Consider the following 27,968-nt stretch of genomic DNA (forward strand, 5'->3'; position numbering starts at 1 on the left):
TAATATATAAACCCATAAAATTGCTCAGCTACGATAATGCTGATTTTTTCTCGTTAAAAACGGAGAAACTACCTATTTTCCTTACAATATTTTAAAATATTTACTTTTCTTAGTATTTCCTAGGGTCCTGTCAACCTTTAAGACTAATAGACATAAATAGAGGTATTGAATATCAAGGATCAAGACGGTCTGAGTGGATTATATTTTAATGAAATCAACTGAACGGCTTAGTGTACACCTTTCGAAGGGGTTTTAGCTCTTTAACGTCATGTTATCCCAATAATAATTAATGTTGTCGACTCTTAGCTGCTGCTGCACAGATTACTTATCGTCCAGCAGTGCACTTCCGCATGTGTGTGTTTGACATACTGAAATAACGTTTTGAAATGATTATAAACAGCTATGGGGAAGATTATCACGTTGACCGACAGCCATTGTACTATGTATTGAACGATAGGTGTACGGTACAATATTATTATCTAGAGAGAACGTGTACTGGACGGCGAAAAATGATCCATCTATCAGCAGTCCGTTTGACCGGCCAAACACAATGTGACTATAGACGGATCCCATGTAAATTACCCCAAACCAAAATGTTCGGATCCCGAGCAAACGACGTCCACTGGTCCAATATTTATTTTAATTACACTCTGCCCAAAGTATTTTTGGGTAAACCAGTGCCTTTTATCGTTACTGTATTCAATCCGCTGACCACGTGTCGTTGGATTCAGCAGGTCTAGTTAGGGTTGATGTACGTCATCCTCGATAACGACCAAATCCATTAAACTTGAAGTGATTAACAATTTGAACGGTTAGCACGAATAACGTTGCGTCTGACGATCAAATTAAATTTTAAGAAAATTCCACATAAGTCTCATCAAGCTTTGACAGTACTGCCAGTTTGATTAGAACAATCTCCAAATCTCACGGACCCGTGAAAATAAAAGTCGAAAACAATTATTTCACCGTTTAAAAGTTACATTTTTCTTTTCTTTTTTAGTAATCGTCTTACGTTTTACCTTTCGGTTGATTCATTGTCCTTCTGCTCGGTTTCTCGTTCCGCCTGTCTAGTCTCGAAAATAAATTCACGGACTACAACACTAACCGCATTATTTTTAATGAAGACTACACCGCCCCCGTGCCCGAGGAGTACGGTTCGCACAACTATTATCGTCGGCATGTTTCTTTCACGCCCGAAGAAATCCACAGAAAAGAAAACACCGTCGGGATTAAACGAATATTATTTTTCCTTCGCCGGTCAAGAAAAACGTGTTCCGATCGCCGATTATTGTTATTACCTACACTATTGCCCGTAGTTTTTAATTCAGGCCTCAGGGTCTGACTTTCAGGATACATTCGAGGAGGGCGCCTTTGCCGAAAATTGAATAAATACTTCCTCAAGCAGACGTTTCTCCGTCAACTATTATCTTATAATTCTACTAGGAACCACTCGAATGCTTTTTGAAAAGGCAGCACCGCTCACAACGATAACAATTGTTAATTTACAACACAGCCGACCGATAAAAATACTTAAAAATTCAATTTAAAAGGACAGAGCATCTGCAGAAAGCATAACATCTGGTTATTTTTTGTTTGTAATTACTTTCTTCTTAGCCTAATTTTTTTATAGCTGTTCCTTTCTATAATTTTTGAAATGGGACACTCTATTAATAGTTAGTGCCCCACATAAACAGGACATTAGCCGCAAAATTATGTAATTATTATTTATTTTGATCCGTACCTTGTTACCTTGTACTATTTTATACAGCTTGTTCTATTTAAACATTGGAATTAGCTACTGTGGACTAAATTTACAATAACTTAAACTCGGTTTGCTTGTTTGTAAAATAATCTCAACTCAAAATGTATAAGTAACAAACTGAATTTTTTTTCCATTGTAGTTGGGTTTTTATTTTTTAAAGATTTCCCGTGCATCCTCGCGTGGTGGACAGTTGTTTGCCGACCGATCATGATCGATTGATAGATTTTATCCACTTAATGCCGCGTGTCGGTGATTCGTTAATTTTTTTATTTTCTGTTCAAATATCTACCGTTTGTTACATACATATAATATTCATACGTTTTATTAAAACACGATAGGTATGATAGGAATCGTACAACTATTAATTTCACTCAAATACCGAGCAAACAATTCCAAATACACAGCATGATAATTGGATTAGTCGGAGTTGTCGTTAAATATTTTCGCATCAAATTTTGGTTTTGTAAACGTCATCCGATCCATTAAATATTTTATAAGCAGTCAAAACGAACGAGCCGTGTATTGTAATTTCGTAATGGACTTGTTTTGTGCTTCATACCAATCCCAGTAGACTTGTTTTGTTTGGCACGTGAACGTTTCATATCATTTAGACAAAGTTCGAGCTTAAATAATGTAGTATGCGTTACGAAATACCCAGTTTGCTCCATTCTTCTGCCTGCTCAAAACTATGATATTGATATAGTCCTCAAAGCGTCACCGTCGATGACTTAATATTTAATAAAGTGTATAATTGTATCGTTGTAAATATTGCAGCGAGTTTGCTCCCAAACGGGCAGGGTGACCATCCCCCTGTTCAATTAATCAATTAAATTATTTCAATCTGCCAGTAAGTGATTTTAAATAAAATGATTGAGTCTATGCACTACGGATTCGATACGTTCAGTCTCGGGTTCTGTAATAAATTAAGTAGCGGGTACAATACGCGTGGCATAGGGTTATTTCGTTAAGCGTAATACTGAATATTGCAATATATCATTTATGCGGTGCACCTGATCCGGAATCACTACCCAAACCCTATCCGGTGTTAAATATTGATAGAGGATCATTCGATTCGGGTAAATATTACAATGTTTGTATTGGCATTGTTTACAAAACGCCGTGATGGCTTTTTCCTCGGTCGTGGCCCGACGAATAAATGTGGTAAGACCCGAAATCACAAAGTATACTTTCCTAACTTTTTATGACTAATGCAGTGACTTTACGATACTGGGCACGTGGCAATCGTCCTAACCAAGGTGGATGTAAGAAAAATCCGATTAAATTTTGTGCGAATATTTGTATTGAAATATTTAATTTTTTAAAATGTTAATAATATTTTCTAAGCTAGCGGTAATGGATGTATTATTCGAATAGTTTTACTTACTAACCGAATTATTTGGGTTTATTAACGGTATGATTCGAATTCCAATCATTACCATCGCCATTGATTTTCAATTATTAAAACAAAACCGTGCAATACACAAAGACGGCGGCCGTTTTCATGCGGGATTTCCGCCGTCAACAGAGGTACCCTCGTCATAGTTTATGGACGGGCGGATGGTAAACTATGACGAGGGGTACCTCTGTTGACGGCGGGAAACCCGCATAAAATCGGCCGCCATTTTTGTGTATGACACGGCTCACGTGTATTTTTTGTTGTGTACATTAATTTCATTTCTAGAATTTGAACGCTTTTACAAATAAAAGTGGATTGAAAACGGCGCGACCTAGTGGACAACTCCACAAGTTTTCATAGTATAACATTTGTGATGTAATACGGGAATTTCTTCTAAACACCGCTACAAAACGAACGGTTTTATCGATTGTGTGTGTACCAAATTTATTGATAAGTTTGACAAATTACACAATAATCAATTTTCGTAAATTAAATATAAACGAATTTTAAATTTTTCGGTGCTTTCTTATAGGAAGAATACTTGCGTTGTCAAAGCATAAAAAAAAAAGACAACCGTAGGATTTTTTAGTGTATTTTCTTGTGTACAGCACCGGTTACACCATAATGTGTGGTGCTTACAAATAACGTTGACGGTGCTTTGATTCGGAGATTTCCGTGTTTTATTCCTCTGGGAACCGAGGCAAATGCACAAAAAAGGGGTGTCTCCACCCTCGGTACCTACTACCGCTCGGAAATCGAATAGTTTACGAATGGTCTTTTTTCCGGTCCACGGTTGTTCGCGTCGCTTGCCTTTTTTGGGGGTCGTGTTGCTGGCAAAAAAAATCCATCGGCTGCCCTACACACGGTCGTACATACGGTCATAATAAATACACACCGACGGAATGCATAAACTGTACAGGTGCCGATAATGATCGTATACGTGTCCTGGTATCTTTCCACAGCGTGGCGGCTATCATAAAATTTACTACTTATTATTGCCAAAGTTTGGCGTGCAATCGAGCCCTCTACGCACAAAACTATCTCTAAACTCATATTATAACATCTAACTACAATATTCATGAATACTGAATACACATAATATATTATACCGTACCAAAAAAAAAGAAACTAGTTATTTTTTTCGCTTCGCGGTGAAACATTGAATCATGGATATTATGTTATCTCTTATCGTTATCTCTCATTTCTTATCACTTATCTCTCGTCATTTTTCTATTATCACTTATCGCGTGAAAATTAAAATGTAACGCGACAATGGTGACATGAAATTGCTTGTGTCCAGCCCAATAAGATATCCATGTTAAAGACCTTCTACCCGATGTTTAATTATTGAAAATCAGTGACTTTGCTTTAAAGTTAACTGCAGTTTTGGATGTGACGATAACACGACACTATTTTCATTGGCAATAACCGCAACGGTTTAATAATTTACTCGTGTTCAATTATTAACGTCAGGTTTTATCTTCATCTATACATGCCAGATAGTCGATAAGAGCCTCGTCAACTTCATCGAGTTTATTTACACATTTTACTTTACCGATTGAACTATAATTTAATTTCATAATAATTTTCCGTCAAACTAACAAAACCGTAGAACAGTAGTAACCACGTTAAAACTCTGACATTAGAAATGACAACTTAAAGTTTGCCTACTGTTTGAATTTTAGGCTGTCGTCTGTGATTAAATGCTACGTTGAGAATCTTAAGCGCTTAAATTTAGATCAAAGGAATACCGTCGAGTGCACGCATACTTAAACGCGCTAAACACACGTTTTAACAGATTCACCTACCTTTAAGATCTCGTTTCGAAATTATATTATTCCGTGTTCTTTTCAAACGTCGATGCTTTGTTGCTGGTGAGAAATCCCGAAATCGCTGAAACGATAATTACAATTAATACGAACACCTCAACGGTTGGAGCGACAAAAGTTCAGGCCTTTCAAGTCATCTGGCTGCTGTTCTTCCCCACTTTTTCATGGTCCTTTAACGCGTTAAGAATGTGTCATCATTAAGGAACTATGTATAATACTGTAGTAAAATATAAAACTATCAGCTTCTTGTTGCCTTTTGTACTGACTTTTAAAATTTGCTTCATTTGATTTATCTCCAATTTTCGTTTATCATAATATCCTGAAATGCACACAACAGTATTAACACTTTTCTCTGTCCTCTGTCTTTCAAATTTACATATGGCACTAATTTCTTGTGTATTGTATTGTAACTGTTTCTTCGATTAAACAAACGTCATAGAAAAAAAATAGTTATTTTGCTCGCGAACGCGGCTTCGAGTGAGGATTACCAATTTAGTGTTTTTCTTTCTTGCAAAAGCACATTTCTTAGGTCGTTTCGCTTTAAACTATTGGCTTGGAGCACGCGATGGACTCTGGAAGTGTGTGTGTGTGTGGTTTTCGGGTAGGGTTTTGTCGGTTTCCTCTTTCAAGAACAGTTTACAGCATCTTAATAGTGCGTTTATGTCGAACCACCGAAACGCTGTTAATTAAATTTCGTCAGACGGACGTCACATTAACCGACGTTTATGTCCTCCATAACCTTCGCCGTTTAAAAGGTCGCGTGCTTTTGCTTTTCAGGGTCGTAAAACTAATCCGGACGTTTTATTTCTCACAGTCTTTTGTAGAGTTTATTTTTTATTACATTTTAAGCACACCGCGTGTAAAGCAATCGTGTCCATTGTCCAAAGGACAATGGTATGGAATGGTATTTTGATTACAACAATAAAGAATAATATCTATCAAATCTCAGTCGGCCCATACAACTGATGTTAAGCTCCATTGATCGCCAACTGTATCCGGGTGGAAACATGAGAGGGAATATATTGATGTGTTTTTAAGCATGTGGAAAGGAAGAAAAGAAAAGAAAAAGTAAAAAACAGGAAAGGGAGCCAAGTGTAGACAGCAGAGGTAAACCTGAAAGAAGACGTGAGTAGATTTTGTTAATAAAGACACGGACTAGTGTGAAGTGTGTAAAAAAATATGGACGCATTTGTAGAGAGAAGGGCTTTTTGGCTGGACGACCTCATTTGTATGGGATAAAGTGAACAGGAAAAATAAGATGAGAGTTGTTACACTTGTAGGAGAGTACAATAATAAACACAAGGCTGTTCGCATTATTGTTTGATTTTCTATTCTATCGCGGATCAGCTCCAAAGGAAATTTTCCAAAAATTTTTTTGAAACTCACAAATGAATTACTGCAGTCAGATCAGTTAAACCACCTCGATTCGGAGTTTTTGATAATTCATGAAGCTTTTATAGATTAAGAATCCGATTCGAAAATGCGGCTTGGAAATTAAATTATTATTTACGTTCACAAAGTAAAACGATCAATGTAAGATGAAACATGAAGTTGTTTCATCTCCTAGTTGGAGAAAAGAATAAAAGTATCTTATCTACTCTTATATTTGGTTGCTCGTGGGCATATTGTGTTGTGCAGATGTTGTGATGTGGAAGTAAAATACCAGTACAGGAAATGCGTTTCTATTTTATTTTTATTTACAACTCACACTGTGTTGATACCGACTTAGTTTTTGAAACGAGTCGCTTATGGGCCGTGTTACTTGCGAGGCATTGAGCGAAGATGATACTACCGGTCTCCGGGGATGATACAATTGTCTTTTGAATCGTGACGTTTGTTGGTGTGTAAGACAATCGTGTCCCACAATATTGCGAGTATCACAAGAAAAAACCTTTTTGAAATGTCTTATACATTTTTTACCCGTTACCGTTGAGCCTAAATGTATATGTAAAAGAACTGTGCAAAACGGTTCGATTTCTTCGACATATTACATAGTTCCTATTGACTCATGTAGCATCCTATTAAAGCAGAAAGAAAACTATTGTTGTTCTTAAGCTATGGTAAGAAAAATGTTGGTATATTTGCGAACTGATGGAATTTTTGGCAAAAATTTTGTTTTTGATATTAGAAAAATGTAATACTTAAACAATAAATTCAAATACACATCTCTGTGTAATCGATAAGTCGACTTATTTTTTTTTAACAAACCTGCCATTTTTTTTCTATTTTGTCGGTGTAATTTATTTGTAGTCCTTACTTATTCAATTTCTGTTTGGTCGAATCTATGTGCTGTATTATTTCTAAAAAAATAAATGTAATATATTGAAAATTGTATTTGTGAGAAATATACGTTTAAAATGGTTTTACTCGACAATTTGATTCCTAGAAGCAATAAAACAATTTATTGTTCTTTTTATTTTTGCCAAAACTACCAACGCGATATTGTAAAATAAATACATTTCGTACAAAAGTTTGAACATTATAAAAGATAGGAAAAAAATATACTCTCACAAAGAAAATTACTATCGAAAAATATCCAGCAGATGAGCGTACATCAAAAATACTATTCTTGGAAATAGCGAGGAACTTGTTTCGGAGAGGATAATATATTCTGTAAGTTTTTTCCAATTCACATGGCCATAATATATTTTTAGTTTAAATTTTATGATAAAGCCTTGTACATCAGAGAGGGATAGTAACATAATTATGCAGTATAATCTAAGCAAGTTGATATTGTGTAATAATGTTTGTGTATTACAGCCTGAATCTTGTTTGTAAATTGATTCCACATATTATTTGAAATAATTACACCAAAGAAGTATGTTGACAATACAATACCTAACTCTTGTTTTTTGCTATATGGTATGGGAATATTTTACACAATATCTTTAAGTATCAGTTATTTGTGGAAACGAAAATAAAGTGTATCGAGTCCAGACAAGAGAGCAAAATTGCAAAACTAGAGTTTCCAAAGTAAACGGTAGTAGTAAATCAAAACGCTTAAAGTTTTGTCCCGATGAAAATAGATCTTTGAAAAAAACGTGCAAAGGATGTTTCAAAAATTTCGACTGGACTGTCATTAAGTGCGAAATGCTTTATAGATGATTTACGACCGGAACAAAGTGTATTCGGTAACTATTCAAAAGTAAAAAAAAAAGAAAGATCAGAAGAAAAAAAAACAAAGCTAAGAACTCCATATACGAATTTATGTAGAAACTTTTTTTCTAGAAAAAAATTATAGAGAGCGACACATTTTATTTTTAAGACACTATTACTATAAAGTTGTAAAACTCTTCACGCCATTTCTACATGCCATGGCGATTGCCTAATAAGACTCTGAAAAACCAAATCGGTTAATCTGCGAGGGTAAAGAAAAATTTAGCTAAAATTGATAATTTTTGTAATTCATATATTCTCTATCTTCTTGAAATCCGACCTACCCGTTTATTAGTATCTTATATTAAAAAGCCAAGACAAATATCTATTTCCTTTCTATTGGTGTGTGACATTTTAGTTTTTCCCCAATTCACAACAAGCTCTTACAATTATCAACATCAATTTTTTTTTCATTTTGATTACCATAATAAAAAATTATTTTTTAAAAATCAAGATGGTAAAAAACTACTTTATTTTCTCTAAACGTTAAAGAAATGCATAGTTGTAGGTCCTAGTGACTAGGGTATTCGAACATTGACATTGAGTATATAAATATATTGCTCTTGCATGGCAGCACAACCAAATAGTTTGGTAACTGTGATGATTTTTTGTATTTTTTGGGGGCATGACATTGTTTCGGGCGATTTAGGATAGTGGAAAAGACAAACAACAGGACGAAGGTCGTGTGGGGAATTTCTAGCAGACCTCCGGCAGCAAGACGTGCAAAAACAAGACGTTTGGTCGCAAAAAACCGGCTAGTCAGTCAACTGTCAAAATAGATGTCCGGTCCTACAAGCGGGTTATCGCCACGGCCAATATGCGATGATAAATCATCGCGAATTAGGGCAAGCATTAAGATCACGAGACTATCATTTCTACTGTGTCCAGTGGCCGCAGCTTGTAATATTTTATAATGTAAAGAAGTCGGTCTGCGATCACTTTTGAATTTCACCAACGTCGTTGCAGCAGTGCAAACCTTAGGGTCCCATAGGTCAGTGCCGGCCGAATAAAAATAAAACATTTACGGCCCCGTATAAATTGTAACCGTCCATCGGGGTCGCACATGAATTATTTATGTTAAAAAAAAAATACCCAAACGTTACCTACCGATGGGTTTGTTACGGGATTCCGATACTATTGACGTGTGTCAGTATTGTACTTGAAGTCTTATACAATTTAAATATTTACCGGGTACACCTCAGGAAGGGGACGTGTTCAAAAATAGTAACAGTCTACTTGAAGCCTAATATTATAAAACATGGAAAATGTTTTATTTTGCTGGCATTCACCTGGTCAATTATTTTGGATAAATTTAACCACCATTCATTTAATATTGTGCTCGTTATTGTAAACAGTAAATATTATATTTCTACAAAAACTAAGTGGCCAGGACATATTATTACATACAAATATAGTATTATTTTATATTGTATGAATAAAGCAACCGCTAGATCGCGCCACTTTCGCGCTACTTTCGTGACGCTATTTCGTGTCGTTTTCGAGATGGGACACCAATCAAAAACGATATCCTTAACGTCAAATGATATACGGTTAAGCACAAGGGCTACGGTATGGGCTAAAGAGATTTTGGACGGTAATTGAAAACCTATCTTTATTTATGTGCATTTGTTCCTCTAGTACCCGAGACAGTTATTATTTGTGATGGCCACGCTATTTCTTCCAGCCCATTAAAAATCACAAAACGACCATAAAGGGGTAAACGGATCGCAAATCTTCAGTTTTCTCAACTTTTGCCGTAGAGAAAGCTGCGAAGAAAAAGTTTGTACGAAAAGAAAAACACCCTCGGAGAGAAACAATAATATTTTCCCTCCTCTGCTTAACGGCTTAGAGCTTTTTTATGTACCTCGATTTACTGAGATGTGCTCACTTTCTTGGTTTGTTTAAACAAAAGCGATAAATACCGTTTTTAATGGTTTGCTGTCATAACTTTCGACAAAGTTGTGAACCCTTTGAAAGTCGTGGAAGGAAAATAGCCTTCTCGTTATTGCATTAAAATATGGTAATATTATGTCGGCTAGATTATATTTTTCAGAGTTGGGCAAATTTTAATACGGAACTACTTTGGACAGAGAGAACATCTTATCTATAGAAAAATATCGTTTCGATGATTCGCTTATGCTATAATATTGTTGAAATAAAAATAAATGTAGCACTAATTTTAAGTTTTTTACAATCCCAAGCCCGCCAAATTTCTGGCCATGGCGTAAATATTGTGGATGAACTGTATTATTCAGACAATATCCGCAGCTACACAAAGGAAGCAAAACGGTAATAGGCTTGTAAACGAATTCGGATGTCCGTTTTGTGCCGTTGTTGAACCCAGCAAAAAAAAAAAAAGGATGCTGATATTTGATACAGCGTTCTCTGGGCCAAGCACGTGTGAGGGAAACCCCCAAAAAAAGAAATACTTGACCTTAAATGTTAATTTTAAGGTTAAGGCTTAGCCCGGAGTTACAACGCCGGTGGACGATGGCACAGTGGAGTGATTTAAACTGCGTACAAGGGTTTTCGTGCGATGAATATATTATTTTATATTTTGTACTAGGACCGTGACTTAAATTACTTCATGCCGGCCCAGTGTAACTCGACCAGTTCATCTTGACACCTGTCGACCGTTATACGGTTTAAAAGTAGTATTATAGCGAAGAGGCGCTGCCGACATATTTCTTTTGGATGTTGTTGAGGAACTATTGAGTAATACAGGTTTTATATAAAAAAAAAAAAACAAATGCTAAACATAGACCAATGTTGGTCGGTATCACTAAACAGTGGACACCGCCGTGGTTTTATATTTCCCTCGTACTGGCAACACTGACGACCGACCATAAGTTTCGAACCCCTGGTCTGTTCAGACGCGTGACGTCACAATATGATTGTAAAATATATTATCACATTTACACTAATAATAATAATAATAATTGTCGCTGGCAGAGAAAACGGTTGAGTTTAGGAGTTCATTAATGGAAAAAATATTTTTCCACCTTGATGTTTATTGATCAAAAGCGGTGCAAAGTAAATAACGGCAAAATTAAAAGCAAAAGCCTGTACCGAAGTTAATCCGTTCAAGCGGAATTTGTGCAATGTTTATTCATAACGAAACGTGTGCCGGAAAACAAGTTTGCATTTCCATAACAAACATACACAAAACAACAGTCAGATACAACAAAAACAGAGCTAAAACATGAAATACAAATTATTTACCAACTGTGTTAATATTATTATACTCGATTGTTTGAATAGTAATCGATTAAAAGTTGTCGGTTGGTATGTAATTGAAGTGCTTTGCATATCAAATTTTTTAATCACAATATAAAACAGTTTATTTGAGAAAAAAATAATCACCATTCAACTAAGTACAATAGTGTATTTTCGTTTTTTCCTTTCAACAAGACACCAGTCTATGAAATAATAGACAAACACATATATATACTTCTTATCGGTAATTTATCATGTTTATATAGTATAGAGTTTAGAGTCGACCTTAAAACATTAGAGTTTCAGCTCAGGCGGAAAGTTTAGTAGAAAAATAGTTTGGGTTAATCCCGGCTTCGAATAGAGGGACTTAAGGGGTTTAAAGGCGTTACGGATTCAAGTGCAAAATCTTGTTGTTACAAGTACCTACGAAAACACTATATAAAATATTGATACATCTAAAATCCGTGTCCTTTTTTATAGAGTTATCCTTACAGTTGACATTGAATTAATAATAATTCATATTAAATTGAGTTTAATTTATAAGGAACTGAACAATTTTTCTGCACTTAAATATTATGTTAAGTACATTTTTGCTTTGAACAATTTTTTGTCGTTAGTTAAAAGTGAATTAAACGAATTAGATGAATTCGACTTTCTTTAGCCGAGATAAAATATTTTAAATTTCGACTTGTATCGTTTTTACCAAAAAAAACCGTCGAGGAACTTCTGCACTAAGTCTACTTTATAGAAATAAATTATGCTGGTAAATTATTTTTTTTTTAATTGTGACTGCGAGAAGGGATAATAATAAGGCTCGGATTTATAAAATCACATCCTTGTATTATATTCGATTGTATGCGTTTTATTGGATAGTTTGACGGGGTTTTTTTTTTTTTTTGGGAAAGTTTAATTCGATGTGTTGATCTCCCTCGAGTGTCGGGGAATTTGCTGCATTGCGTTAAGCACTCTCTGGATTTGTATCGGATAACGTACCAATGGTGTTCTATTGTAAATTGTATTACATACAATATATACATATAATTTATACATATAGATATGTATTTATTTTTTTATGGGATTCGATTTCTTCGACGATCCTTTTTTTTCGCACAAAATAAACGATTACACGACCTACTAATAAATATCTGATGACTCGTATCGCAATGAAAAGTGCAAAAAAAAAAAGAAATAATAATGATAAACTTAACAACTGAGAAAACTAATACTCTTACATCGTTTTGGGTCATTCGCCGGTTCTAGTAGTGGATTATAGTTTTTGGTGTACATTTTCTATAACCTAGAATACATACCAGCCAAATCCATTATTATAAACATGTAATGGCGAGGGAGAATAAAAAAAACAGTAATGTAAATCAAATATATATATAAAAACAAATCTGTCTCTTTTCTACAGACTCATTTGATTACCTGTAAAAAATATTTAATATATGTATTTCGACTAAATTAAAAAAATTGATATATAAAACTACTATATAAATGGGCATTTGTTTAAAGCGACCTATGCACGTATTTGTCAAAAATAGTCTTATGCTAAATAATTTATTTAATTATGTAGTCACATAGTTTTGTGTTAAATAGACCGTTCATCATATAATGTAGTGCATATGTTTAGTATTCAAAGTATGCTATTTATGTTCATTGTTATAATATACTTGATTAGATAGAATAAACGAAAATGTACTATATTATTTCCAAAGACAATTGTATATTATTTTTTAATTAAAAATTATTAGAGTTTGTTAAATGTCACGGAAAATGTTTGGATATTTAAAGAAACACAAATTGATTTAAAAATTTTTTTTTTCGCTAATTATTTTTAATAATACATTATTGTTTAATCGAAATTGTGATGATTGATCTGAACAAGCAAATTTATAAAGAGCAAAATAGTTTTTTGTTTTTCCTGAATGTTTTAGATGAATAAATTGCGAAATAATTAGATTCGAATCATAATTAGAATACAGTTTTGACGACCGGATGCGTTGGCGACCTCGAAACCGTTGATAACAATAATAATAATATTGTAATCTAAATAGGAAACCGTTAGACAAAGGTATTTCTCAATGGGTATCCCACTCGTAGAGTTATTGTAATGTTATGCAAACACATCTTATAAACTTGTATACCATTCTGACGGCAACGGGTGGGAGTTACACAAAAGCCGGTGTGTGCAACTTTGAGGTTTAGAAGTTATGTGTAAAGTATGTACATTTTCTTGTGCCAAAACTTGTGTTATCTGTATAATCTCTAATATCAAACGAGATGTTCAGAAATGATAATATGTTTCGCGGAAGAAGAAATATCGTCTTAATTTATTTCAACAAATATTACTGTTTAAAGGTCAAGTATTGCCTTCCATAAAGAAATAACACAACTAATTTATATTATGTGATTTATATGGTAGATATATTAAGGTCTTCCGTTATTAATTTTTTACATGCTGAAGAATATTATGATAAAACAGACTTTTAAGTCCTATCGTGTTATAAACGCTTTCAAAATAAGACTTTTGATTTCACTAATTTTTTCTAGATTTCTATGTCTGTAACTAGAAAACTTTCCTCTTAATGATGATAACGCAGTTCAGTTCATTGTCTTCAGGAATACATTAACTATCTATATTTGGAATTGGTCTTCTTGTTAAGTATAATTTATTGAATAAGCCATGTAGCATTCTCCAAAACGATTTTTATCACTATAAGAATAGGTATATTATAATATATATATTTTTCGACAACAATTCAAGACCATAATTTCTACATAATAATATAATGTAAAAATACAAAGTTAAATTTTTTTATTTTTGGGGGGCCAGTTTAGTACATGTATATAGAAATGTTAATAAAGGATATAATATTATATACTTTTTTTAAATTTAATATCGCGTGCACAAGTTATCCGGTCGAGTGGTGGCCGGCACAAAAAAAAAAAAAGGCTTGCGGTGTTTTAACTAAAAGTAAACGTTATTAATTACCCGGCACCAACAAAAAGGTTCGGGTCATGTTATTAATTACGGTTCGATTGAAACCGGCTACAATATACAGTGTTTCCCGCAACAAGTAAACGGTGTAAAAAAAAAAAAACGCCTATCTGCTCAAAAGGCCCAGACGATAATGGCTGTAATAAATATATAGCAATGAGATCAGCTGAATTATACCTTAAACGGGCTTCTTTTTTAATCGAGGTCGTTTTCATGTGTATTATCCGGAGGGACAAGAATCCAGACTAACACTAGTGTTGAAGATAAGAAAGAAATAAAGTTGAAAAAAAAAAAAACCATTTAAATGGTTCGGGTCGGAAATAGCGATGACGGTCTTCAATTGGCGACTTTTCTCAACTGTTTACATTTTTATTTTTTTTTACACTACACCGACAAACCTTAGTCAAACTTCTTCGTTAGCCATATAGAGACTTACATATTAATTTTATTGTTTTCTTAAAAAAAAAGTGTATTGAATTTAACGTTAAACACTGATTTTCTCTGAAAAAAATTAATCTAATTTTGCAGATTTTTTTTCTTCTTTTTGTTACAACTTTAGAAAATACTAAAAATTTGTATCTTTTTTTTTGTTAATATTTTATAAGATCTTTATCGACTTCTAAAACCTAAATGATAACGTATATTTATTTATTGATGTATTCTTCTTCTAAAGCAATTTATTATCCAAAACTGGCTATTGAACAGTGGACATCTTCAACAAATTATTCTTAATATAAAAAGTTAATAAAATACATTTTCCTGGACTCAATCAACTTTTGAATCTTAAATGCTAGTTTATACATTTTAATAGCTTTTTAAACTAAGAATAATTTGTGGAAAATTTCGACTGTTCAATACCGAGTTTTGGATAAATAGCTTTTAAGTTATTAAAGGTTTTAAATATGTTTACCCGCAAGAGTTGCCCAACCGCACTTCACCTTTCTATCTTTAAATTTAAACTTAAATAACTTTAAAAATAATTATTCAAAAGTGGCTATCGATTAGTCAACATTTTCAGTAGAATGTTTTCAGTTTATAAATTCTAACAAACATACATGTTAATATTTAAGTTTCAAAGGTTTGATAAAGCTCTAGCAGGTGTTAAAAGAGATAAAAAAATGGAATATTGTCTTTTGTTGTGGTATAACACACATAAAACAAATTTTCCAAAAAGAAACACTGAAAAGTTGCAGCTATTTGTAAACTAGTGTAGGGCGTTAATGCACGATATGTACAGTTATACATATAATAATACTATATAATGTATATTAGTAATATATAATGTTATTTTTAAAAGAAAAATTACTGTTCAATATAGTTTTTACAACGCAATATTATTTTCAACGGTGTTTTTCTTTATTTGTTTCGTTAAATTAAACAAACCATTGTAAATTAGAACCTACAGAGTTTTACGCTCAGATATATTTCGGTGCTTCGAGCCGACCCTACTGAAAAATTACAGACCCTCGTCTCGCCCCTCCCCGGGTTTTCATTACCCTGACGCCACCCCTCGCATCGGTCTGCCAATTTGCATACAACAACAACGGTAACCCTTTTATGGTTGGGTTCGTGCGATGTTGCAACGTGTGTAGATAATAACTCGGTTGATAATATATAGCGCACTATTGTTGGCGGGCCACGTCGTGATGACTTTGAGTCGGCAAAAGTTAAAGTTTTGGCGGTCCGACTATCCCTCGTGACCAGAAGATACCCGGGATTCGTCCACGATTGATAGTGTACAGCACGCGTGTGCGCCCCTTTCCCCGTTCCACTGTTCGAACTCAACCCTCCATTTATATATACACACAGAGACGTACACACACAACAAGCTCGACGAAAAACGCAATTCATCGGTTTGGAGGGTACGCTCTTGGAAAACGCTCAGACATTTCATCACGTTTGGCAGAAGGCACAAAGGACAGGCCACACAGTCTCGGTCGGGACCTTCGATTTATCTCTTTCCTATTCTATCTCCAGTCTGGATCGCCCGCACCCTTAGACCTTTCCACTCCCGTCGTTCATCAGCCACAATGCGAGGCGATTGGCTCGACAACGGTTACGGGGTCTGCAAAATAAAAACATGTATCTATATTTTTTTTCACAGCGTTTGAATATTCCAGCGCAGTACTTAAGCTAATTTCGGTGGCCGACTCGAAAAACTTTATCTTTTACCGCCGTAGAGTTGCGGAAATTTTGTATAAATATCAAACCCGAATGGCACATAATGCACTATCTCTGTCTTTGGGACCTTTTTTTTTTTTTGACATCCGTCTCGCAGCCTCCCGTGAATTATTTCCAAGTTCTTAAGTCATATCCGCACCGGCTTGTCGTTGTGAATTATACAACACCACTCTGAGTGTCGTTGCTGCTATCGTGCTGCCTTGTGGTGTAGGTTTTATCACGATAATCGACACGAATAATAATTGCTTTGGAGTTATTGCGTTTAAATGTGCAACACTACATGGAGATAAACGAGTAACGTCAATGATGTCTATTTGGAGTTTTCAATTGCTGTGAAACGTTTATTTTTTTAGTCGTGTAAGAAAAATAAGAGATCCTAAGCGCGAAATGATGATACATCAAAAACTCCCACATTGGTTTCGACAAGTTTTCGACGAGTCATCGATAACAATTATTGTGAGAAACCTCTGCCGGTAAAAAACTTTATTAGCAAATCGAAAATCAATCGAGTGCCAAGACCAATCAGGAGAAATTCATTGCGGTGGCAAACGTTGATTGTCGAAAGGGCTTGGAAATTAACAACTTTACCCCATTTGTATTAAACCTAACCACGAACTACAGCTAATCGTATAACCCTTTTGAATTACTTTATTACCTGATGTCGTTTCTCGTCACACAATAATTAACTATCTAAATTAGTAGAAACAATGCAAGTTTTGATCGAATAACTTCGGATCAAATATGAACAACTAAGCCAGCTGTGTCTCTCTTCAACAATTAAAGATAAAGGATAAACTAATCACGAATAGCCAACGTGATAGTCGAATGGACAATAGGGTCGGCCCGCATTAAATGCTTTACAATGTCATGAAATATCGCTGTACTTTAATGCCGGCCATTGTTTTGAATATATTTAATATTTTAACATGTATTATAATATTATGATAGCTTGCACCCGGTTGACCTCGGTCCGTCTCGCTAGACTTTTGCTTCGGTTTTAAATCCAATCGACAAAAAGGCCATAGGAAAAATTTGCCAAAATTATTTAATCCAATATAATGTAATAAATTATTTATAATTTTACCTACTTTATTTTTACTTACGTACAGAACATGATGAAAATATAAGCCATGTCTGACTCAAAATGACTTACCATAACTTTATGTCCATCTTCGGAGCGATGGTCACCGTTCGGCTGCCGTGACCATACTGACTGGCTCGCTTGTTCCTTATCATTATTTATGCGTACCGCGTCCTTGAAAGCACCGTGTACCGTGTGTTCTCGACCAGGGGTGTCACACCCTGTCATATCTTCTGACAAATAAGCGATAGAAATTAAAAAATACCAACAAAAATTTTGAACAGAAAAGATTAAGCTTAATGCTAAAAAAAAAGCACAACATAATATGACGACGTGTTATGACACGGCAGTATACGCGCGATACCCCCTGGTCGAGAAAACACGTTACACGTTGCTTTCAAGAATATAATGGATAAATGCATAAATAGTGGTAGGAGACAAGCGAGTCAGTCAGTATGTTCACGACAGCGGAACGGTAATCGTATATAAGACGTAATCACATATATTTTATTAATGAAAGTTAGTTATTTTTCAGACTGCAACATGAATTTCAAATAGATGTTGTCTAGTAGTCTATAGTTAGTGTCAATGCCTACTATACTGCCGAATCCTGTGATGACCATTCAGCGAGTTACAATCTTTTTTGTTTTTAAGTATCACAAAAAAAAAAGTGTACATCTTGACTGCCATTCACCGCAGCAGCTGTTATATTTATTTAATTTCGGAGGGGGTTATTTCGCTGTGAACGTCACAGTTGTTTTATCTCGCTTATGGTTTCTCTCTGGTTTAGCTACAGTAAGAATACAGACCATTGTGGACGAAACGGTGTTTTTTTTTCTCGTTCTCGTGTAACGTCGGTAAATCCTTACCCGGAGAGTATTGTACAGGGTTTTTGATTAGACACCCGGGGATTACTGCTAGCTGCCAACCTGACGCCGACTAAATAAGTTTGGAACCCGACGGAGAGGTGGTGGTGGTGGCTATTTCTTTTACCGGACAGACGCCTGTCCGGAGAAAGACATACCCTGTGGCCAAAATTAAAACAACTTAGGCCGTTTTAACACCTCACCCTCGACCCCTGTAATGTTTGTAAACGAAATAGATATATATAGAAAAAAAAAAAAGTTCAGTGCAAACCAATATAAACCGAGCAGATTTGTAAGCGCTACGACGCATGTATGATTTTTGCAATTGAATTATTTAAACAACACGTTTCCACTAGAATAATAATAATTTTATTTATTTAAAATTTCTATCGATCTGAGTTTCACAAAAAATGGTTAATATTGTTGTGTAATAATACAATTTTTTAATTTTTTTTTTATCCATAGTGATATGAATCACAGCCGTTACCAGATGGCTTGACACGGCTGCGTTTATCGGTAAGTGTATGCCAAACTAGTTTTTTTTATTATTATTAATGAGAAATCTGTACAGTGAAATCTGCAAACAATATTGTTGGTCAGTCTGCCTAAGTAGAAGAAAAAAAAATCCGTTCAATACATTATATTGTGGTGATAAGATATCAACGATAACAGTATCTTGAAAAAAAAACAGTTATTATTTAAGTATAAGGGTGAAAAACTTATTTTTTCATATAGAGTACCAATCGCTTAATAATGAAGAATTTTTTTTTCTTGTGCGGCCATACTGGTAAATGTATGCTAGTTCATTTCTTTATATTATTTCGCTGGCACTACAATAATTAATATGATTAACATTGCATTGGATATTATAATTAAATGGAAATAATCCTAACAAAGGATATATAAATCGGATTAAGTAGAAAAAAACAAACAATAGGTGAAAAAGATAATTTAGTTCGAAGTACTTTCTTTTATTGGCCTATTGCTTTTAAGATAAACGAATTTTTCGCAAGTCGACCAAAGTTGTTTATCTCTCGAGACAGCGAATAAATCCAACGGGATAAAATATTTTTTCTTGTTGTCGCAAAATAAGAAAACAAAACAAACGTAAATTTGTTTGTTTTTTTTTTAATAATTAGTTTACCGAAATACTTATATACCGTCACTTAAATATTGAAACTATTTCGGTGGCCCATAAACTAGTTTTGAATAGCCTACACGGTATAGTAATTGTCAATGAATACAATATTGGCGTTCAAACCGAGCTTTGACTATTTCGAATCTTATATATTTCATTATCAACATGGCACACATTACACTTACATATTATAGAATAAATATACTTGAGACGAGCTCACTGGAGTATCATAACAATTAGACTGATTGGTATTCATTATACATTTATTCATTTGCCCGTCCGTTTGGAAATCATTATTCAAATAGGCGAGCCGCCCCTTTAAACTTTGCACATTAAGTGTATTTTTCACACGCATTATATTATGACTACCGCGATTGGGTACGGAGATTGTGTGTAATTTTTCATTGGAATTCCGTTTACAAGACACAATGTGCGATTCATCTCGATTAGTGCAGGCGAGTTGGTCGGAATTTATACTGTCTCCGTTTTCGCATAAATCCCCTTTTATATAACGGTGGCTTGCGGTCTTCATACAATAGTTATCTGAATCTCATTATCTCTGCAGCATAATAAGTACACATATCTGTATCGTGTAATAAATCAAACCGAATGTTGATCGTTTGTAATAACAATAAAAAAACAACAAACAAACGATAAAGTTATTATGTGTTGCAATAGACAGTTACTTTTGTTTTCAAGTTTTTCTTGGTTTTTTTACTTTGTTTATTATGCTAGTTATAAAATACAGCTCATCCGTTTCGAATTTTTCAATGTTTATTTTTACAGCGAATGTATTAAATGGTATTTCTTAGAATCCAAGTATTACCAAAAATAATTTAAGACCTAAAAGTAATTACAAGGTTGTTGTTCACAAAGTACACTGTTTTGGTTTTGATAAAAATATAGCGTACATTTTAACATAGCTTTAAAAAATACATTATCAGATATAACTTTGTTTAAATAATTGGAAATGTAGCCATTAGCTATAAATTCTGTGTAAATCGATTATAAAGTCATCTGTACCAGAAAATAGATTATGAAAAATAAGTTTCTTTAGGTTGAGAAAAACATGAAAATAATGAAAAATTCCTAATCTGTTTCGTCGGGTAAGTGGGAAATCAACAATGCGTAAAGTTAACAAAAATAAAAAAAGATGTACTACAAAGAAAACAAGCTTATTGGACCGCCAAAGAAAAATGATTACATTAAAAAAACAACTAAATATTCTTTTGTGTACAAACTTTCAAGCAGCGAAGGGGATGTATTGAAAATCGTCGGAAAAAGTAAGCCTTAACTGAAAAGATTTTTGTTTGTAGTCAGAAAAGGTAACTTATGTTATAATTACTTTGGTTCAGTATAACCAAACATTCTCCCATTCGGTGTTGAATATGAAAACAGAATAAAATATATTATAAGTGTACTCAATAAACGGATTATTTGAGTGGTGATGATGAATTTCAAAAAAGAATCTGTTATTTTGGGAAAAAGAGATATATTTTATAATTTCCAACCGTTTCGTTTATGACAAAGTCTAGTTAATTACAAGACAACTCCAGCCGATTGGAATATTTTCATTATTTATTTCATATGGCATAATATTGGTAAACAAATTGAGTGAACACATAATTAACATACATAACTAAAATTGAAGGTGAACTAAGCTAAAATATAACATTTAATATAAAATAATAGATTCCCTATGTTTAATGGCGGTCATCAAAGTTACCCACTCAATCTAGTTGCTCCTCGCTCCGTCGGATAGTCATAGCCAATTTGATGCACGTGTACCAACATAACGCCAAAGTGGTTGTGTTGGCAAAATGAATTGCGTTTCGATGATTGATGACGGAATGTTTTTATTTCGTTTCTCCAGCAGTGTGACATGCAGTTAAGGTTTCCAATTTACTTGGAGTAAATGATAACCATAACCATGGATAGGATACAAGACATCAAACTCTTATTACACATGATATTTCTGGAAAAATTTTGTATAAGTATATTTTTCTACTATAATACCTGCAGAATGAGGCAAACCGATTTAACGGATGTACATTATGTGTGTGCGGTACCCTTTAAAGTTTGTACTTGGACATCTAAACCGACAACAAAATCAGTGCAATTCACTTGTTCCCTATGGCAAACCCCGGTGACAATTGGGTGATTTGGTTTCAAGCGGTACAATCTTGCCGGGCTAAAAGGTAAAATTAGAGATTCCCCAAAAACGGTAGATGAATACTAAACGTTTAACCATTGGCGCAGACCTTTGAAAGGCCAAAGTTTGTTGTTCAAATGACCAAACGATTTAACAACAACCGAAGATAATACAATATTATTTCTACGTTATTTTGTTTTCTCTTTATATCCGAGTCCAGTATTTCTTTCCTGACCTATTCCCCAGCCTTTGTAGGACCTTCTATCGACACCTCACCAAGCATCTCTATCAATAGTTGATGTTTGCCAATCCCTTATTCCTTGGGACTACTCCACCATTGTTTTTGGTGTCTTCTTGATCTTGTTCGACCTGCTCTACACACATGTGAAGAACCTCTACTAAGGCACACTCATTAAACATTGTGTTAACTCTTTAACTGGTTTTCTATTATATCAATAACTCTTATGTCATCTGCATGTGCTGCCATTACCACATTTTACCCTTCGATTTCCAGCCTACAGAATCTTTTTGAAATCAACGTTTGAATCGAGAAACCGTTGGACGTTAGATGGTATTCATTTTCGGGTGTCTGCGAGTATTAAAAGCAACTGGCTTAAACTGTGTTCTGATGTCGGTCACGTGCGAAACGCATTGTTACAAATCGGACAGAGCCAATGACCAGATATGTCTTTGTCAAAGGCCGTAAGACCATTTCGGCTTAGGTTCCTTCTCGAGGCATATGAAATTTCAAAAGACAATTTAGCGCTTCCGTTAGACTTAGGGTGGCGCGTGTCTGGACTATAAGCCAAGAAGAAATTGTGATGCGCAGCAACCGCCTTTACAAGCGAATGAACTGCAAAAGTCAGTTCAGTTTGCGCCCTTTTGGAAATCGTCAAACTCTAGCAGAACTCTGCTACCTAAATAGCCTTAGCATTTAAGGGGAGGATCTGTATGACATTTTCATTTTATGGTTTCTGTTTTCTTATCTCCGACCATACAAATTCATGTGTACAAAATTAACTTCTCGGAGAAGAACCGCAGGAGTTCAAAATGGCAAATGAAGATATGAGAGAACGTGAAATGACAAAAGAGCGTCAATGTTAATGAACGCGGAAGGAAAAAGATAAGAGAACAATATTTATTTTGAGAAGTGATTAAGAACAATGACATTGGCAAGAATGCTACAGTATGAACGTTATTGTGGTTTTATGCAAACTAGGATACAGTGAACTTTCTTAATATGTGCAATACTGACATTAAGCCATCAGCATTAAGCTTTGGCTCGCTGTATACCAAAATTGCCTATATTATTACTTTTAACGTTAAATATTATCAATGATCTAATTTCCTCCTTTGTCTTATCCTACGAAGGTGGGCCATCCGTTTTTCCTATCCGTCATCATTTCGTTATCTATTTTTTCCCCTTGTCCAAACTTCCTTTCATACACACATTTCAAACTCTAATCTAAACCATAGTCAGTCTTGTTCAACGTCAGCGCTGTACTACACAATCACTGGCCTCGATATAGCTGTTAACTTCGCTATACCCAAGTGAACACCACAGCTGACAAAAACCGGATTTTCTAGTATTACTTTTGTGGTTAAAGGTTTATTTAAATATCTAGTTTCGTTACAATACATTATCATCACAGATTAAATAAAACCAGATAGAGCACTTCGTAGTAAGACAATATATTTTCAAATAACGGTTTTTGATTGATTTCAACTCAATGCAGTAGGGCCAAATTATAGTGCCGAAAATATTGTACACTGATAACAAGTAGTTGATTAACAAGGTTCATAGATAATAATAATAGATAATGTTATCTATTAACCTTGATTGATTAACGATGGTTAATGGTGATAACCTTAACTAATTTTTTTTTCTCAAATTTTTGTCACACTGACCTGAGATTATTAAGTGTGTTTACATTCTTTGGTATTTCTGTTAGAGTGCACTATTTGCTTTTATGTAATCTGTGATGTTATAACCTCAATTCTTGCTTTCTAGTTTTTTTTTCCAGACGGTTTGTTTAGTGTAGCTACTGTGGGCTAGGTTAGAGATATTCGTTTTCCAATATAAACGTTTTTCTTTCTAGACTTCCGTTAACCGTTATTCTGTTATTGTAACGGCCGACTTTGTTATCTATTCGGTGACATTTCTATTATTATCTTTGGACAAATATTGAACCGTGTAGACGTTTAATAAACGAACGGTCAAACGTGTGTAGCTGTGGCGATAGTAGAAATAAATAGCGACGGTGTTGTTGTTGTTTTTTTTTTTGCTCATTCCGGTTTCGGGGTCGACAATAATATATTTTCATAAAACCTATCACCGCAAACCGATGACACGCTTCCAATAGGGGTCAATTGGCGAGGAAATGGGGAGAAGAAGTGGTCCACAGGACTCTCCTGGGACCCGTTAACCCCTTGTGTATGTTTTCCTGTTGCTGCTGCTGCTGCTGCTCGCTTTGTCACCGCCTTACTTACCCTTGTATGTGTTTGTATAGTGTATGCGTGTGCTGTCCGTTTTTATGGCGTTTTCTTGGCCACGGGGAATTGCTGAATGTTCAAAATACAGGACCGAAGTCTGAATTGGTTTTTTATTTTTATAGAAAATTTGGCCATCCCAATGACGGACCGGCACACTTTGTGACTTTTGACATCCGTGTTGAAATAATAATATAGATTTACCGTTGACAGAGCTGGTAGTCGGTAATGGAAATTTATTATCACCGATGAGTGTTTGTTTGTCGTGTCGAACGCTAGGGAAAACGATATAATTAAAATAAACGCACAATTTAAATTAACAGTTGGAGGTGATGAGTTTTGTCCAAACGGCAGTCGTTAGGACTAATTGGAAACGACAATATAATAATTGCTTCGAGTGGGGGTTTGTTGTGAGTATACGCGACATAATAATAATGAAAACCTTTGGATGAAAAAAAACAACACATTGTATATTTTAGTTTTATTGGAAATAATTTACTAATTTTTAAAGTATCCCACTAGTCGTGCTTCGGTCATGTGCTTCGGTCCTGGTTCGATCACATAGCTGGCATAAACTATGTTAATTTTTTTTTTTGTGAGTAAGCTTTTTGTTTATTTTAGAGGAGAGCTGCGAGTAAAGAAGATCCAGACTTGGTTTCCACTTATGCTTATTGTTCAAGCGACTGTTCCACTAAGTAATTGCATATAATATTGTATGGTTTTTTTGTATGCGTTTACGACGGTCCATTAAAAATATTAATACTTTGCCGAGGTTTGGCGGTACCGCAAAATTTCAAATGTATTGAAATCCACTGAAGTGCAAATGTTATTTTATGTTTACATTATTCAAGACATATTTGTATTGTTATTGGCGAATGTCAGGTACTCGATAATATTAATAGACTGTCGAAAATTTGATGTAATAATACAATTTTGACATATTTTATTATTGAGCAGTATCACTTGTTAATGAAATTATATTGAAAAATATACTATTGCTGTGCGGTAGGTGGCGATTATAATTATTATTTATTTGGGGTTTTCTGTAATTTACTTCTTTCACAAATCACATAGCTGTTGGTCATCCTTTGGCTAAGATAAATTAAAGGGAAAAACAAATAGAAAACATTTCTCGGACCCTCTACCCTTGGAGGGTCACAATACTAAATGTACATGTATAATAGCCGTGTAATAAATAAATCATCGCCGATGCGACGAGGGCAAGCATTTTCAGCAAGATTTATTACAACATTATTACTTAACATTAGTGATAAATCTTCAGTGCATTTTTTCCCATGAAAGTCGCATCTCCCAAGTCGGATAACAAACGCACTAGACGACACGAGAACTCACTTTGTAGTGCTATTATTGTGTAACCAGTAACCAAGCAACATATATTATATATATATATTATTATTACATTGTCTAGTATCTAGTTTACGCTACGATTATTATTTGTCGACATTTCGTGATCTTTTTCAAGTGCCTTGTCTCGAGAACTATAAATATTATAGTTGGTGTCGTACCTAATTATTGGTCTTATGTAAATTTATTTGTTTTATAGTGCTTCATAAACGTTTTCGCCTTGTCCTCATATCGAAATAGTCGAGTCGACCAGAGAAGCCTTCTGAATCCTCTTTCTCAGTTCTTCTTTGCCGGAACCAACATGCTGAGTTACTCTACTGATTTCAATATTTTTCATTAAACTATATCAGTTTTCCAAGCATCTCTTTATTATTCGATGCACAGCACTAGGTCTTTTTCAACATATATACAATACTTGCCTTTTACCTTATCATAGTCCTCCTCATCCCACACCTTCCACTAAAATAAGAAACTTATGGCTGAAGAATTTTAAACTATTCCTGAACATATTCTTCGTGTGCTTTGGAAATGTTGTTTTCTTAATTTGTCAGAAAATATTACTTAGAGATAAAAATATATCTTATATCACTCTCTCTCTTTCTCTCGGATCGCTTATCCACCAGTTGTTGTTTCCTTGGTAAATTTTTTTTTTTTAATCGTACAACGACCTTTATCAAAGAAAATGATCCCTTTGATCTCGATTGAACCTCCTCTTTAAGTATACAATTTACATAGACATTCATAAAAAATCAACGGTTAACGGTCACAAAGAGTCTTCTTCTTTTTTTCTTTTTTCTTAGATAATTTATCATTTTTTCTGAGTTCATGGAATCGGTCACAGACGGTTCGGTATCCGACAAAATAATTTTTTTCATATTTTTCATTCAATTTATTTTGAAAATATATACATTTTATTGACTTTACAAACGAAGCGATTCTGCAGTTTTCTTTCAGAGCTCTGAAAAAGAGATAAAAATTTCAATATTGTAATGTTGTATTGTAAAACAACATGAACCATAGCGTCTCCAATAGGGAGAACTACAAGATTGCGATTATTTTAAAAGAAAACTAGTGTCTTAGATTTTATCGATAACCATTGTTTGTGCAATTTGAAACGAACAATTATTATATTAATTAGCAGTCCATAAATATTGTGTTTTATTGTGTATTGTTACAAAACGGATCTTTTACGATCAAACTTTTCTGTGGTAATTTATTCGTTCATAAAAGTTATCGAGGCGTAATCGAAGTCGTTAAGTATAACAATAATATCTACATAAATAAATAAACGAAACTCGTTTATGAAATCCGATTGGTGTATTCAAAAGGAACAGAGTGTTGATTGTTAATGATGCTTTTCGGCTCGAGCGTAATTTCCGAAATTTATTTTAAACTTTTTCAGGCGAAAAAAATACAAACAATAATCATAATAAAAATACTTTTCGATAAATCGACAAAAACGACAGCGAGAAAAGTTTTTCGGTAATAACTGCGTTACTACAGTGGCCGAGTTTATTAATAAATAAATTATTATTTCAAAAACTTATAATATAATACTATGTGCATAGGTCATACTATTATATATATTTGTATACCACACTGTTAAAAATTACTGATAAGTTTCGGACACTGGTGTTTTAGATAGGATTTAATGCTGCTTAACCAGAAAAATGGGTAATAACTGTTTTTATCCACACTAATAATCGTGCTAACTTACTGCTACTAAGTTCCACTTAATACACATTAGTTATAATATGAATAAAACAAAAAATAAACTTTAAAACCATACTTATTGTTCTCCGAAAAAAACATACATTTTATTTGTTATCTCTTATCAATTATCTTTTGTCTCTTATCATTTATATTATCTAATATCTTTTATCTAATCACTATTGTCTACTCTCATTCTCTAATCTCTTATCTCTAACTGAAAGTTTAACTGCGAAAGTGGCGACGAAAATAGTTATTTTATTTTTCAACGTTACAGTGACAGTGTCGCCAACCGAGAAAAACAAAATATTTCCAATTATTTAGTTTGGAAAAACCCTTTAGTAGGCGTTGTTGTTATGACGTACTTCGTTGTTAAATGTCGTTCTTGTACAAACTGTAATAATATATTTTACATAGCACAATAAAGCTTTTCGGGAAATCGAATAAACCCCCTCCCACCCCAAACTTGGTGAAATCGTTTAGAAACTATTATTTTTTTAATTTTGTCGCTTATCGGTTAGAAAAGTTAACACTTACAATCGTTCTACAAAATTACATTGCGTGAGCTAATATAGGTCGAGCAACAGAGTATAATAAGAGGAAAAAAAAACAATTTGATATTATC

At 34.1% G+C, this 27,968-nt stretch overlaps 1 protein-coding gene across 2 annotated transcripts in view; it reads left to right on the plus strand.

Annotated features, from left to right (window-relative positions):
* The window catches only part of LOC126836412 (gamma-aminobutyric acid type B receptor subunit 2), a 169,079-nt gene that overhangs the window by 29,226 nt on the left and 111,885 nt on the right, over positions 1-27,968 (plus strand). The window contains exon 3 of one of the 2 annotated variants that reach the window (XM_050569782.1): positions 18,954-19,004. The exons of the other annotated variant lie outside the window; for it this stretch is intronic. The gene's annotated coding sequence lies outside the window, so the exon portion shown is untranslated. The remainder of the gene's footprint in view (positions 1-18,953; positions 19,005-27,968) is intronic. 2 annotated transcript variants of the gene reach the window in all.

Source organism: Adelges cooleyi, unplaced genomic scaffold (assembly GCF_023614345.1).
Source record: "Adelges cooleyi isolate 19-005CV unplaced genomic scaffold, UGA_ACOO_1.1 ACOO_flye_CR_arks_rails_tigmint_CR_PRNA_1, whole genome shotgun sequence".
Taxonomy (NCBI): Eukaryota; Metazoa; Arthropoda; class Insecta; order Hemiptera; family Adelgidae; genus Adelges; species Adelges cooleyi.